This window comes from Schistocerca nitens, chromosome 1, assembly GCF_023898315.1.
Source record: "Schistocerca nitens isolate TAMUIC-IGC-003100 chromosome 1, iqSchNite1.1, whole genome shotgun sequence".
Lineage (NCBI taxonomy): Eukaryota > Metazoa > Arthropoda > Insecta > Orthoptera > Acrididae > Schistocerca > Schistocerca nitens.
Genome location: NC_064614.1, coordinates 84,247,006 through 84,260,531, shown reverse-complemented (window position 1 = coordinate 84,260,531; position 13,526 = coordinate 84,247,006).

Genomic DNA, 13,526 nt, shown 5'->3' with positions numbered 1-13,526 from the left:
ATATCTGTGAACTTATTTCATATTCTCGTACCTTCGTTAACAACCAGCAATGGGGCACTTGCATGGCGAGCTGCTCCAAAACAGTCTTTGGACTGAAGACGACAACAGTAGGCTGGTCAGAATGCGCATGAAATTGATTTACGACAGATCTCGTCACTACTGACACTTGTTTACGTTCCGGTCACTGCTCCCTCGAAATTCTTTGGGAGTAGCTGTGAGATCGCAGTTGGGGCGAAGGTCGACGCGCCAGCGAAGCACGCCGGACGTGTGTGTGGGAGCGGTTATCTCGCGGCGGGACAGCAAGAAGTCGCTGATCTGAGTCATTTCGTTCCCGCTCTGCGGCCGAGCGTCGCGTTTTTTTCCGCCGGCTGCGGCCCTGGCTCCGACAGCGACCACGTGCTGCGCCAGCGGCAGCGGCAGCAGTAGCGTCTTCGGGACTCGGGAAGGCGTGGGCGTCACCTCGCGTGCGCCGTCGCCCCGGCTCTGCGTCAGTTCCGTGGGAGGCAGACAGAGAGGCGTTTATCGCGGCAGCCGGCAATTAGGCAGCTAATAATGGAACAGGTGACCCGCGTTCCGCTCGCTGCGTGCGGGGGCGGAGGCGCCGCGCCTCCGCGGTTCGTGTGGGAACAAGTAGCAAGCTGTGGCCATTGTTAATTAAACCGCACGTGCGCTGATTATGCCAAAGCACGGAAACGTGGCAGAAGATAACGTTACTCCGCGTCCTTCGTCATCGCACTTACCACTAGGGTGTAGGAATCTGCTATGAGCAACGAATCAAAAATGGTTCAAATGGCTCTGTGCACTATGGGACTTAACATCTATGGTCATCAGTCCCCTGGAACTTAGAACTACTTAAACCTAACTAACCTAAGGACATCACACAACACCCATTCATCACGAGGCAGAGAAAATCCCTGACCCCGCCGGGAACCGATCCCGGGAACCCGGGCGTGGGAAGCGAGAACGCTACCGCACGACCACGAGCTGCGGACAGCAACGAATCACATTCAAATGAAAGAACTGCGGTTGTGATGAAGTCTTCTGGGCTTCTCCGGTGAACGGATCAATTGAGAGCAACGAATTACTTTCAGACAAAAAAATTAGCTCAGTCGTGAGGTCTCCTAGGAAAGTTTCCCCCCACTTAAATAGTTACGAATTATAATAGCATCACTTCAGAATCTGCACAAAACCGTCACTTCGCGTGTATTTTCCTTTTGGTGATTCATTTATAAATACTATAACTTAAACTTCACTGTCGCGTTTATCAGTCTGTTTGTGAAGGCCAATTCAGAAACTACCGTAAAAATTTTTTGATACGACTAGTGGATTCAACGGGATAGTTCGCGTGTGTAATTAAAAATATTTCCTTCAAACTAGCTGAATTAAGTGGTGATTGTCTGTTATGCAGTGCCTCCCCAGGGCTTTGTACATCTACATATATTGGAGCATGTACTGTATTCGAACATTATGAAGTACCTCGAAGAAAACGATTTATTGACACATAGCACGGTTGCAGAAAATATTGTTCTTGTGAAACACAACTAGCTCTTTATACTCATGAGGTAATGAGTGCTATCGACAAGGGATGTCAAATTGATTCCACATTTTTAGATTTACAGAAGGCTTTCGACACCGTTCCTCACAAGCGTCTTCTAACCAAACTGCGTGCCTACGGAATATCGCCTCAGTTGTGCGACTGGATTCGTGATTTCCTGCCAGAAAGGTCACAGTTCGTAGTAATAGATGGAAAGTCATCGAGTAAAACAGAAGTAATATCCGGCGTTCCCAAAGGAAGTGTTAATGGCCCTCTATTGTTCCAGATCTATATTAACGATATAGTAGACAATCTCAGTAGCCGTCTTAGATTATTGCTGTCATTTACTTTCAGACAAAACATTTAACTCACTCGTGAGGTCTCCTAGGAAAGTTCCCCCCCTCCCCCTCCCACATTTAAATAGTTACGAATTGTAACAGCATCACTTCAGAATCTGCACAAAACCGTCACTTCGTATGTATTTTCCTTTTCACAAGCTGCGGCATTGTCGCGAAAGAACAGTGACCCGTATATACACCAAGTTTCCTTTAATTTACGTCTATGGTCACAAAAGTTTTGTTAACAGATTACCGGTTTCGGTCTTTAATGACCATCATCAGATCTGCAGTAAAACTGGGAAAAAACATAAATACACTCGCAGATTGTCTACAGCTTAAAAACAATACATAGACCATAATGAAAAGTGGTACTGACAATATATACATTTGTGCGCTTTAAGTATGAAGAGGCATACCTGTTTAAAAAAAAAAAAAAACGAAGTCCTAATGTACTGCAGCCATAGCGGCATCGTCAAATGTTAAATGCGAAATCAGCACCAGCATCGTCAAATATATATAAATAATATCATAAGCACGAGTCATGTTGTCAGTAGCACTACTGTTCAAAGCCGTACAATAGCCACAAGACGTTTGTGTTGTAAGTTCATCAGATGTCGCTAATGTCGGCAAACACTAGTTTTCAATAATTAATTGAAAAAGAGAAAATAATGGGGGATACAATAGTTGAAGTCTGTAATGAGCTTATAACGTATAAAAGGCATTACAGTAATAAAAAGCAATAAAAAGAAGAACACGACAAAAGTAAGATTGTTAAAAAGAGATCTGATGATGGTCATTAAAGACCGAAACCGGTAATCTGTTAACAAAAAGTTTGTGACCATAGACGTAAATTAAAGGAAACTTATTTTCCTTCTGGTGATTCATTTATAAATACTACAAATTAAAGCCCGCTGTCGCGTTTTTCAGTCTGTATGTGAAGGCCAATTCAGGAACTACTGTAAGAACTTAGATACGACTAGTAGATTCAACAGGATAATTCGCGTGTGTAATTAAAACTATTTCCTTCAAACTGGCTGAACTAAGTGATAATTATCGATTAAGTAGTGCCTCCGGAGGACTTTGTACATCTACATATATACTACGAAAGGCGCTTGGCAGAGGGTACCTTGTACCACTACTAATCGTTGCCTTTCTGCTCCACTCACAAATCGAGTGAAAATCATTGCCTATATACCTCTGTACGACCCCTAATTTCTCTTACCTTCGTCGTCCTTACACAAATCAGCGTTGGCGGCAACGGAATCGTTCTGCAGTCAGCTTGAAATGCCGCTTCTCCTGGCGTGTGCTGCTTACATCGATTGAGTTGTACTAGAATTTGGAGTTAACATTCAGTTACCTCCCGCCGTAATCTAAATTTTAATAATAACTCTATTCAGTGCCCCGTAAACAAAATTACCACTACTTTACACAATTCGTCCGGCGGTAGATACTTACAGCTGCTGTTTTCGGAGAGGGTCGTTAGTATAAATATAAAACACACGAAAAACTAAGTGTACTATTATGGTCAGACTACCGTACTTCACTCTACAATGAACTTTGTATGTGACCGGAATTAAAAGCCAATAGACAAGAGTTGTGTTTGTTGTTTCTGTGCAACGATGGCGTAACGTGGTAACTTCGGGCGGAAGTTACAGGTCGACGCTCCAGAGTTCATGTGTGTTTGTTGTGGCGTCGATCGGCTACGTACACGTGCGTTATAGCATGAGATTACACGACTCATTTAAAACTGTAGTTGGTCTTCGAATTATTCTGAGTTAACGGTAATAACTTAGAGATTTTCTGTGATAGCGGATGGCCGATGTCGTTTAAGCTTTAGGCTTGCCATTGTATTACCTTAAAAGACCGAAGAGATGACTTATGAGAGGTCGGCAAGTGGAATCAGAAAACACTGGGGCGAAACGTGGACAGGTGTGTACAATAATTTATTAAAGACCTTTAATAGTTACCGTAGTCACATCACGTGTTTCAGCAACTGATTGTCATCTTCAGATGGGCTTAGTCCTTTATACATGTAGACAGTATGTATAAAGAATTCTGGAGGAAGATTTTATCTAACATCCGATATCATATTACATTTACATCGAACTGACACGCCGTTGATACCCACGGATCGACGGCGTCATATGGAACTCGTGCGATTCACTTCGTCTTCAGTCATTATTTTTTTCACCAATCAGGACCGATAGTAATTACAAAAATGTTTGAGTTACCGGTTTAAGCAAGTCATTGCCATCAATAGACGTCGTAGCAATACTCAGCTTTCGACGAAATTTTTGTAACTCTTCAAACTGAATTTGTCGTTGGCACTGCCCTGTAAGCGGTAATGTATTAATTTTTGTAATAATTATCGTACCCGACAAAATAACAAAAGTTTAATGAAGACATCCGAGGAAAATGTTATGTTGTTCATTCAGTGTTGTTCGCTAATCCCGAAAATTATGAAGGAGACGTGGTATAAACTCTACAAACAGACACGTTTGCCGACTGCATATCAGGCCAGCAGTTGGTAAATGTATTAAATTTCCAAATTACCACCACCGGCAACAACAATATTCTTCGCCAACGAAACGTGGCAGTTGACGAAATGAAGAATACATATTTTCGTGCCACATGTGGACACCAACCCAAAACTGTTAGATAAATATTTCAGCTGCCTGTGTTTGGAGAGAAAGTGTCGTGGGGCCACTTCCTCACCTGTTTAACTAACGTTCCAACAGTTACAAATACTTGAAAGATTCGTAAGAGTTGCGTGTGATGGTATTAGTTCGACTGTAAACCACAGTTTAAACGGGTAGTTTAAGCAGTACCATCCGACGCAACGCCGGCGAACTTTTAAAGCTGTTATTAAACGCTTCAATCAGCACAATTACGAATAAGTTTGGCAGTAGTTCTCCTGAATTTAGGGACTGCGGAATCAGTCGTAATGCCCCCGTCTAGCACTGGACGTCTTATCACTGATGGTAATATTTACGTTGAATTAACGTAGAGTTGGTAAACGGGAAGTATCCGTGGAATGCTGTTTTTTTTTATTTTTAAGTTGTTTGGATCTATGGAACAATTGCAATATTTCTCATATAAACAGAGACAGTGATTAGCTGTTTCTCATCAGATCTTTTACAAGTATGTCACGAAAGCTGTTGTTATTCGTATTGCATCTGTTAAGTCACTCATATCACGGAGGGAGCTGAAAAGCATTGTAAATTAAAAACGACAATTTCATTTGTCAGCGAAACAGGGTCATTGATGCAGCACAGCAGAAATATTTCCATACTTTACGTAGATACAATTAAACGAACGTTTCGGCTGGCCGTGTATTTGAGATGTTTACCTACGTTTAACAGTCATTCCAAGGGATAAACACAACTTTATCGATACTTTCGATGTTAAATAATACATTACGGTTGAACACAGCGACACTGGACTGTGTTTGCCGTCTTCGGAGGCTTTCTAACTGGCGCCATCCGCGCAGAGCAGCACGTGGACGCCCGAGCCCGATGCCGGCTTACCTTTGGAGTGAGTGACGCCTAACGACATCCCCGGCGCCAGTAAAAGCAGCAGCAGGGGTGACAGCATCGCGAGCCGCGATGTCTTCTCCACCGACATCTTCGGGCGTCGCATCACCATCGCTAGACAGCCGTCCACCGCCTCATTGCAAAAACACAGCGCACCCCCTACGAGGGGTGGTAGCACACCAAACAAAACACAACAGGTACCGCGGAGCTGTTATTCTTTAATTCGAGCACTCTGTCGAAAGTTACGGAGGGGACAACGGTTCGTCAATTCGATTGGAAGAGAAGCGAGTAGTGGCTTCGACTGCTGAGGTTATAAGCTGTGAAATACACGCCTACTGCAGTTTCGTGAAAGTAGCACTCGTAAATTTTTCTTTATATGGAATTTAGCGGGTCGCCGGCAGTGAGTGGGAGCGTTCGGGACTGCGGGTCGCGCTCCGCGAGCGGGCGCTGGCCGGCACGCCGCCACGGAGGTCGCGGCGAGTGTGCGCCGTGACGTAACGCACAGTGTCTGCGTGAGCGTGCGACCGGGCGGGCGGCGCGCTCGCGACTGCCGGGGCCCTGGCCCCGCTCTGCCGGCCTCGGACGCCGGGGCGGCCGGCCAACCCCCGGCTGCGCGCGCGGGATGCGCCGACGCCGCTCCCGGCCGCTCCGGCGCCGCGCCAGCGCCCCAAGCGGCGCGACCCTCCACTAGGGGTGCGGCGCCCGGGGGATCGTCGCCTGCCCTGCTGTACACCCCCTGTCCACACACCGCCTCTGCTAGAGGCGCGTTCACCAGGCATGGATCCAAGACTGGGATCCGGGACGGTAGTAATTTCTTACTTGTTTCCTACCAACCCCTGCCTCAAATACACTACTGGCCATTAAAATTGCTACACCAATAAGAAATGCACATGATAAACGAGTATTCATTGGACAAATATATTACACTAGAAGTGACATGTGATTAATATTTCACGCAATTTGGGTGCATAGTTCCTGAGAAATCAGTATCCAGAACAACCACCTCTTGCCGTAATAACGGCTTTGATACGCCTGGGCATTGAGTCAAACAGAGCTGGGATGGCGTGTACAGGTACAGCTGCCCATGCAGCTTCAACACGATACCACAGTTCATCAAGAGTAGCGACTGGTGCATTGTTACGCGCCAGTTGCTCGGCCACCATTGACCAGACGTTTTCAATTGGTGAGAGATCTGGGGAATGTGCTGGCCACGACAACAGTCGAACATTTTCTGTATCCAGAAAGGCCCCGTACAGGACCTGCAACATGCGGTCGTGCATTATCCTGCTGAAATGTAGGGTTTCGCAGGGATCGAATGAAGGGTAGAGCCACGGGTCGTAACACATCTGTAATGTAACGTCCACTGTTCAAAGTGCCGTCAATGCGAACAACAGGTAACCGAGACGTGTAACCGATGGCACCCCATACCATCACGCCGGGTGATACGCCAGTATGGCGATGACGAATAGGCGCTTCCAGTGTGCGTTCACCGCAATGTCGCCAAACACGGATGCGACCATTATGATGCTGTAAACAGAACCTGGATTCATCCGAAAAATGACGTTTTGCCATTCGTGCACCAAGGTTCATCGTTCAGTACACCATCGCAGGCGCTCCTGTCTGTGATGCAGCGTGAAGGGTAACCGCAGCCATGGCCTTCGAGTTGATAGTCCATGTCGCTGCAAACGTCATCGAACTGTTCGTGCAGATGGTTGTTGTCTTGCAAACGTCCCCATCTGTTGACTCAGGGATCGAGACGTGGCTGCACGATCCGTTACAGCCATGCGCAGAAGATGCCTGTCATCTCGACTGCTAGTGATACGAGACCATTGGGATCCAGCACGGCGTTCCGTATTGCCCTCCTGAACCCACCGATCCCATATTCTGCTAACACTCATTGGATCTCGACCAACGCGAGCAGCAGTGTCGCGATACGATAAACCGCAATCGCGATAGGCTACAATCCGACCTTTATCAAAGTCGGAAACGTGATGGCACGCATTTCCTCTCCTTACACGAGGCATCACAACAACGTTTCACCAGCCAACGCCGATCAACTGCTGTTTGTGTACGAGAAATCGGTTGGAACCTTTCCTCATGTCAGCATGTTGTAGGTGTCGCCACCGGCGCCAAACTTGTGTAAGCTCTGAAAAGCTAATCATTTGCATATCACAGCATCTTCTCGTGCCGGTTAAATTTCGCGTCTGTAGCACGTCATCTACGAGGTGTAGCAATTTTAATGGCCAGTAGTGTGTAATTTACTGTCACTCTAACTTTTAACTTTCCACAGTTCACTACTAATTATTTATTGGCCACATTGGACCACTTGATTGTTCCACCTTAACCTTTTTAAATGCAGTTTGTACTGCCCACTCCATGTGACGCCAATTATCATTTCATTCTTTCCTGTCGTGATATTCTCAGTTCGCCTGAAATCTGTATGCTCTTTTGTGTGTTAAAAATTTGCCTTCTTAGGAAGAGTATTATTTTACCTTTCTATCCCGTATCTTCCATCCAGAGTCTTGCTGTGGTCTTCAGTCTTGAGACTGGTTTGATGCAGCTCTCCATGCTACTCTACCCTGTGCCAGCTACTTCATCTCCAAGTACCTAATGCAACCTACATCCTTCTGAATCTGTATAGTGTATTCATCTCTTGATCTCCCTCTACGATTTTCCCTCCACACGCTTCTGTACAGTACTAAATTGGTGATCCCTTGATGCCTCAGAATATGCCCCAACAACCGATCCCTTCTCCTAGTCAAGTTGTGACACAAATTTCTCTTCTCTCCAATTCTATTCAATATCTCCTCGTTAGTTATGTGATCTACCCATCTAATCTTCAGCATTCTTCTGTAGCACCATAGCCGGCCGCGGTGGTCTCGCGGTTCTAGGCGCGCAGTCCGGAACCGCGCGACTGCTACGGTCGCAGGTTCGAATCCTGCCTCGGGCATGGATGTGTGTGATGTCCTTAGGTTAGTTAGGTTTAACTAGTTCTAAGTTCTAGGGGACTGATGACCTAAGATGTTAAGTCCCATAGTGCTCAGAGCCATTTGAACCATTTGTAGCACCATATTTCCGAAGCTTCTATTCTCTTCTTGTCCAAACTATTTATCGTCCACGTTTCACTTCCATACATGCCTAGACTCCAACAAATACTTTAAGAAACGACTTCCTGACACTTAAATCTATACTCGATGTTAGCAAATTTCTCTTCTTCAGAAACGCTTTCCTTGCCATTGCCAGTCTACATTTTATATCCTCTCTACTTCGGCCATCATCAGTTATTTTGCTCCGAAAATAGCAAAACTCATGTACTACTTTAAGCCTCTCATTTCCTAATCTAATTCCCGCAGCATCACCCGATTTAATTCGATTACATTCCATTATCCTCGTTTTGCTTCTGTTGATGTTCATCTTGTATCCTCCTTTCAAGACACTGTCCATTCCGTTCAGCTGCTCTTCCAGGTCCTTTGCTGTCTCTGACAGAATTACAATGTCATCGGCGAACCTCAAAGTTTTTATCTCTTCTCCGTGGACTTTAATTCCTACTCCGAATTTTTCTTTTGTTTCCTTTACTGCTTGCTCAATATACAGATTGAATAACATCGGGGATAGGCTAAAATCCTGTCTCACTCCCTTCCCAACCACTGCTTCCCTTTCATGTCCCTCGACTCTTATAACTGCCATCTTGTTTCTGTACAAACTGTAAATAGCCTCAGTCTGGAACTGCGCGACCGCTGCGGTCGCAGTTTCGAATCCTGCCTCGAGCATGGATGTGTGTGATGTCCTTAGGTTAGTTAGGGTTAAGTAGCTCTAAGTTCTAGGGGACTGATGACCTCAGCAGTTAAGTCCCATAGTGCTGAGAGCCATTTGAACTATTTTTTTGTAAATAGCATTTCGCTCCCTGTATTTTACCCCTGCCACCTTCAGAATTTGAAAGAGAGTATTCCAGTGAACATTGTCAAAAGCTTTCTCTAAGTCTACAAATGTCAGAAACGTAGGTTTGCTCTTCCATAATCTATTTTCTAACTCGCAGGATCAGTATTGCTTCACGTGTTCCAACATCTCTACGGAATCCAAACTGATCTTCCCCGACGTCGGCTTCTAGTAGCTTTTCACTCGTCTGTAAAGAATTCGTGTCAGTATTTTGCAGCCGTGACTTACTAATCTGATAGTTCGGTAATTTTCACATCTGTCAACACCAGCTTTCTTTGGGATTGGAATTATTATATTCTTCTTCAAGTCTGAGGGTATTTCACCTGTCTCATACATCTTGCTCACCAGATGGTAGAGTTTTGTTAGGCCTGGCTCTCCCACGGCTGTCAGTAGTTCTGATGGAATGTTGTCTACTCCCGGGGCCTTGTTTCGACTTAGGTCTTTCATTGCTCTGTCAAACTCTTCACGCAGTATCATATCTCCTACTTCATCTTCATCTACATTCTCTTCCATTTCCATAATATTGTCCTCAACAACATCGCCCTTGTATAGACCCTCTATATACTCCTTCCACCTTTCTGCTTTCCCTTCTTTGCTTATTACTGGATTTCCATCTGAGCTCTTGATATTCATGCAAGTCGTTCTCTTTTCTCCAAAGCTCTCTTTAATTTTCTTGTAGGTAGTATCTATCTTACCCCTAGTGATATGCCCCTCTACATCCTTACATTTGTCCTCTTGCCATCCCTGCTTAGCCATTTTCCACTCCCTGTCAATCTCATTTTTGAGACGTTTGTATTCCTTTTTGCCTGCTTCATTTACTGCATTTTTATATTATCTCCTTTCATCAATTAAATTCAATATCTCTTCTGTTACCCAAGGATTTCTACTAGCCCTCATCTTTTTACCTACTTGATCCTCTGCTACCTTCACTATTTCATCCCTCAAAGCTACCCATTCTTCTTCTACCGTATTTCGTTCCCCCATTCATGTCAATCGTTCCCTAATGCTCTCGCTGAAGCTCTCAACAACCTCTCGTTCTTTCAGTTTATCCAGGTCCCATCTCCTCAAATTCCCACCTTTTTGCAATTTCTTGAGTTTTAATCTACAGTTCATAACCAACAGATTGTAGTCAGCGTCCACATCTGCCCCTGGAAATGTCTTACATTTTAAAACCTCGTTCCTGAATCTCTGTCTTACCATTATATAATCTATCTCAGACCTTCCACTATCTCCCGGCTTCTTCCAAGTATACAATCTTCTTTTATGGTTCTTGAACCAAGTGTTAGCTATGATTAAGTTATGCTCTGTGCAAAATTCTACCGGGCGGTTTCCTCTTTCATTCCTTAATCCCATTCCATATTCACCTACTACGTTTCCTTCTCTCCCTTTTCCTACTCTCGAATTCCAGTCACCCATGACAATTCAATTTTCGTCTCCGTTCGCTATCTGAATAATTTCTTTTATCTCATCATACATTTCATCAATCTCTTCGTCATCTAGTGAGCTAGCTCGCATATAAACTTGTACTACTGTGGTAGGCGTGGGCTTCGTATCTATCTTGTTCACAATAATGCGTTCACTATGCTGTTTGTAGTAGCTTACCCGCATTCCTATTTTCCTATTCATTATTAAACCTACTCCTGGATTACCCCTATTTGATTTTGTGATTATAACCCTGTAGTCACCTGACCAGAAGTCTTGTTCTTCCTGCCACCGAACTTCACTAATTCCCACTATATCTAACTTTAACCTATCCATTTCCCTTTTTAAATTTTCTAACCTATCTGCCCAATTAAGGGATCTGACATTCCACGATCCGATCCGTAGAACGTCAGTTTTCTTTCTCCTGATAACAACGTCCTCCTGAGTAGTCCCCGCCCGGAGATCCGAATGGAGGACTATTTTACCTCAGGAATGTTTTACCCAAGAGGATGCCATCATCATTTAACCATACAGTAAAGCTGCATTCCCTCGGGAAAAATTACGGCTGTAGTTTCCCCTTGCGTTCAGCCGTTCGCTGTACCAGCACAGCAAGGCCGTTTTGGTTAGTGTTACAAGGCCAGTTTAGTCAATCATCCAGACCGTTGCCCCTGCAACTACTGAAAAGGCTGTTGCCCCTCTTCAGGAACCACACGTTTGTCCGGCCTCTCAACAGATACCCCTCCGTTGTGGTTGCACCTACGGTACGGCCATCTGTGTCACTGAGGCACGCAAGCCTCACCACCAACGGCAAGGTCCATGATTCATGGGGAAGGATCCGGAGTCTTATCCCACGCAATAAAACCGCATGAGTCTGAGGCAGACACCTACATGTGCATGCGGGGAAGAAGGTTCCTTAGAACACACTGTCTTTTTCTGCGGGCAATACACGAGCAATAGACATACACTACACTTAGACTACACAGATACAGACATAGATATACACACAGCAAGAAGAGACGAAGAACAATGGGCACAATTAAACGTACTGACAAACAGTATTTCAGAAACAACACATGAAGAGTATATGCGGACACGACATAACAGACATGCGCATGTGCAACGTAACAACAGAGTGTTGACAACGATGCCCACAGTGACAGCGAAAACAGTGACAATGAGGGGGAACAGGATGAGGAAGCCGAGATGTGACAGTAAATGAACATAAGGTTCTGGCGATCTAGCCAAGAAATCACCAAATGCTGTACACGGATGGGCACCTAAAGTTAATACATAGGATTAGTAAAAAACAGGATAAGCAATGTTATTTTTCTATTAAGAAACATTTGTGTTGAGTGTGCGTGCGTGCGTGTGTGTTTCTGTGTGTGTATGTGTGTGTGTGTGTGACTGGCGGACAACGGCTCGAAGAAACCATATCGAGGTATTCACCGTCAGTCACATTCGGTGATGGTACTAACAAATCTCTTCTCTATCGTATCATCTTTTTATATTATTCTTAAAAAAACAAAATTTGTTTATATTTCAACCTTAAATTATTGTACAGAAACCAGATGGCAGTTATAAGAGTCGAGGGACATGAAAGGGAAGCAGTGGTTGGGAAGGGAGTAAGACAGGGTTGTAGCCTCTCCCCGATGTTGTTCAATCTGTATATTGAGCAAGCAGTAAAGGAAACAAAAGAAAAATTCGGAGTAGGTATTAAAATCCATGGAGAAGAAATAAAAACTTTGAGGTTCGCCGATGACATTGTAATTCTGTCAGAGACAGCAAAGGACTTGGAAGAGCAGTTGAATGGAATGGACAGTGTCTTGAAAGGAGGATATAAGATGAACATCAACAAAAGCAAAACGAGGATAATGGAATGTAGTCGAATTAAGTCGGGTGATGCTGAGGGAATTAGATTAGGAAATGAGACACTTAAAGTAGTAAAGGAGTTATGCTATTTGGGGAGCAAAATAACTGATCATGGTCGAAGTAGAGAGGATATAAAATGTAGACTGGCAATGACAAGGAAAGCGTTTCTGAAGAAGAGAAATTTGTTAACATCGAGTATAGATTTAAGTGTCAGGAAGTCATTTCTGAAAGTATTTGTATGGAGTGTAGCCATGTATGGAAGTGAAACATGGACGATAAATAGTTTGGACAAGAAGAGAATTGAAGCTTTTGAAATGTGGTGCTACAGAAGAATGCTGAAGATTAGATGGGTAGATCACATAACTAATGAGGAAGTACTGAATAGGATTGGGGAGAAGAGAAGTTTGTGGCACAACTTGACCAGAAGACGGGACCGGTTGGTAGGACATGTTCTGAGGCATCACGGGATCACCAATTTAGTATTGGAGGGCAGCGTGGAGGGTAAAAATCGTAGAGGGAGACCAAGAGATGAATACACTAAACAGATTCAGAAGGATGTAGGTTGCAGTAGGTACTGGGAGATGAAGAAGCTTGCCCAGGATAGAGTAGCATGGAGAGCTGCATCAAACCAGTCTCGACTGAAGACCACAACAACAACATTGAAAAGTATCATTCTTTGTAAATATTGTGATAGAACAAAAGAAAAGAAAACTTTAAAAATATGAAAAACGACAATTGTAAGATGTACGACCTGTTTTAAAACATCAGGTAACAGGTCTATAATTCAGCAATAAATAAGTAAATAAATCCGGAGTCTATCTACATTAAAAATTTGCTGAATTTCCGTGATTCAATGTCCTCCTGCCTTCTTTCCACGATTTCTGCACGTTATTG